This window comes from Populus trichocarpa, chromosome 14 (genome assembly GCF_000002775.5).
Source record: "Populus trichocarpa isolate Nisqually-1 chromosome 14, P.trichocarpa_v4.1, whole genome shotgun sequence".
NCBI classification, from domain to species: Eukaryota; Viridiplantae; Streptophyta; class Magnoliopsida; order Malpighiales; family Salicaceae; genus Populus; species Populus trichocarpa.
In genome coordinates this window covers 11,591,686-11,595,112 of record NC_037298.2, presented here as the reverse complement: position 1 = coordinate 11,595,112, position 3,427 = coordinate 11,591,686, and the positions used below count along the sequence as shown (strand labels likewise).

General features: G+C 29.2%; 1 long non-coding RNA gene across 1 annotated transcript; it reads left to right on the top strand.

Moving 5' to 3' along the window:
* The first annotated feature begins 1,057 nt into the window (after nt 1-1,057).
* LOC18105346 (uncharacterized) lies at nt 1,058-3,139 on the top strand. Its single transcript, XR_002977644.2, has 2 exons — nt 1,058-1,548; nt 2,568-3,139. It is a non-coding gene; the product is annotated as an uncharacterized LOC18105346 (long non-coding RNA).
* Nucleotides 3,140-3,427: the final 288 nt, after the last annotated feature.

Here is a 3,427-nt window from a genome sequence, read left to right as displayed (position 1 = left end):
AAAATATATATTTTAAAAAATATAAGATATCAGATATAAAACTAAAATTCAATTTTTTTATATGGCTTACATAAAAAAATAAAGAAAATATTAAATCAATGGGACCATAAAAGATTAAAGCTTTAGAACTAAGAAGCCAATCAATGTTAAATCTGGAACATGATGAGTACTTGACTCGTAAAATATATACTAATTAATTAATTAATTATTTTTGCATAGGCCCCATGTTTTAAAATGTATCTTTGCATATAAATTTTAGTTTGATATTAAAATTATTAAAAAAAAACTAAATATGTTCTTGAAGTTACTAGGCTATAAAGAGAAGATACTGTGAAATGCAATAGTATTCCATATATTTTAAACTAAATATGCAATAGTATTTAAAATATTATTCAATTTTCTCATATTTTTAATAAGATTATAGTTTTTTTTAGTAATATTAGCAATCATTTCATTAATTATTATATATGAGTTTAATATGTATTTTTTTTTAAATATGATCATGAATATTCAATGAAAATATAATTTATGTTTTGTTATTTTTCTATTATAATTTTCTTAGATTAATTGTTTTTTTCCCTTTAATTGCATTCAAAATATCCACATATGATTTTTAATATTTTTTATTGAAATTTTCTTTTTAGATCACCACAAGTCTTTTTCATTTAAAAAATATTGCTTAAAAAAAAACATGTTTATGTTAAAAAAAGAAAAAGAAATGCATGAATACAGGAATGAAGTTTAGAATAAAGAGATATATTTGTACTTGCATATTCAAATTATTAAAATTGCTGTAAAAAATCATTTTAGCTTCCTTTATTTTTTATTCAAAAACAAGTCATTAATAAAAAAGACATGCTTGGGTCAAACAAAAAAAAATACATTAATAATAAAAGAATAATTTGTCTAGCAAAATATATTTTTCCTCTAGAATATAAATTATTATCTTCCATATTATTATCTATTTTATTTATAAAATAATTACATAAAAATAGATTTTGAAAACTATTTAGTTATAACAAAAGCTAAAAGATAATGGTTTTTTCACAGTGAATTCATTGTAGATATTGTACAGTGATATTTTCATAATTCTAGAGAAAACGACATAATTTTTTTTTCTTGGAATGAGCTATATGGTTTGTCAACCACCAAACTTTTTTTTTGCTGGAAACAGACAATGGCATCCAAACTTATGTCTACCCAGGATGGGATGGAAGGTGAAAGAGAGGAAGTTTAAAAGGCTTGAAAAAAAAGAAGTCTGGAAAGAGATAGGGGAGGGTTATAGAGATAGAAGAGAAGGTTGAGGGAGGCGGAGATTTAGAGAGACATTGAAACGAGTTTTTGTCTTCTTAAACTTGCAAGGGAAGGAGAAAGATCGGGAGAGAGCAAGAAAAAAAAATATGAATGTGTGAAGATCTATTGTGGTGAAATGCATATTATATTGATCAAGCACTTTCTTTTTGAGTCTCTTTTGTTTGGGATTCTCTGGACACTAACCTGGAAACTAATTCTACACGTGAAAGTTAAGATTCTCAAGATGAAATTATGGTATGTTTTGTATATTTATAGGTTGTTGTGTTGAATATAAAATTGGGTTAATTTTTTAAGATTGTCTTGATTGGATTAAAATAGATTATTGAGTTAAATATGGATCTGGGCTGTTTTTTTAAGGTTGTTTTGATGTATGAAAACCTATAGATTTTAATAATTCTTTGTTAGAAGGATTTGATATATTGAGCACAAGGTTTGATCTGTTGAAAGAATTGTTAAGTTCTCTGCTCATGTTTTTACTTATCTCGAGAAAAAGGTTGACCAAAGTTTGGCCCTTCACTGAATTAAGATTTCTCCTACTTTTATTTTATAGTTTGTTGTCATGTATTGCCACTTTAGGGCTGCAATTTTCGTCTTCTTCTTGTAAATGTGCTTTGGTGTTAGGCTAGCTTTCTAATTTTTTCTTGGGTTTTTGTTTGGGTGTTATGTTTTCTGGGTTTGTAGCCAAGTTCCAGATTAAGAGATTCGGACATGTTTTGTGCTTTTTATTCTTTGTCTTTAAGATGATCTTATTATTTCAACCGTGAGAATGGTTTGGTTTTTATTATTGAATTTCTCTTATCAATTCGAACTTTTTTCTTAGGGAATTGATTTTCTTTGATGACTTTTTAAGCAGTTTTATACCCATAAAAAGGGCTTCCAAGGGACAATTTCTCTTATCAATTGTTTGGGTGTTATGTTTTCTGGGTTTGTTGCTTGTAGGGTTCTTTCTGTTGCTTAGAGCAAACAAGTTTGATTACTTCTTTTGCTGTGTTTGCTGAAGCTTTTGTTGTTTCTTCTTTTATTTTTTGTGGACACCATAGCCTCTGTTGTGTTTTTTTCCTCCTCCTTTTTTTAACAGCTATATGTTTTACGTTGCTCTTAGAGAAAGACATCAATTTCTTGGCTTTTTTTTTCTTTCTAAAGCAGCCAAATATTCACCAAAGATTGATTTTATCATGTAATAGAGCATATTTTCATACCAATTATGGATCATTTCTTTGCATGTTTAATTTTTATGTTGTAATTCTACGAAGGTAAACCATGAGCTGATGAGAGAAGATGAAGCTCAGAGATATTGCCACCAGCTTATCAATATAGTGGATCATTGCCACAGCAAGGGTGTTTCTCACAGAGACCTCAAGGTACTCAGAACTTTAATCACCCTATAACTTATAAAATACTATATATTTTGTTCATCGTGACCTTCATTATTCTTTTTTTTTTTTTAATTGGGTGTTCCAGCCATAAAATTTGTTGTTGAATACTTTTGGGAACCTTAGAATTTTAGATTTTGGATTAATTTCATTGTCCCAACAAGTTAGGGCATCAAATCCTCATCTATAAAGCCACGAGAAAGAAGGGACCGAGAGAGAAAGCCATTGAAACTTCTCCATCCACTGGTGGAAGTAGGTGATTTGGGACTTGTCAGGTTTCTCTAAGTGTATGGATTTTACTGCAGATGGTTTAGAGTTTCAATATATTCAAAAATAAGTCTTGTAGTTTGATTTGGTTTTTCACATCTTAAAAGTGAATTGAAATACCTTTTTATTTAATCTATTGTTCTCGAAGGTCTCTATCATGGCAGGGGCATTGCTCGATTCTGTTAGATTGTTCCTTTTGATTTTCCATTTGCACTAAATTCTTTTGTGCAGGCATTCTCTACTGTTTAATTATGGTTTGCCAGGAGATGGAAGTCACGATTCTGACAGTATCCTTGTTCCGGATCCGCATTAGAAATGACAAATAGGGAGTTATTGAAGAGAAAAAACCCTAACCCTAAAATTATTAAAGGATTGAAATTCATATGGGGAAATCAAAATTGAAATCCAATGTAGGAATACGAGAGAAGAGTGATGAACTATGAAAATGAGGTCGTGTGTGTTGGTGGGGTGTG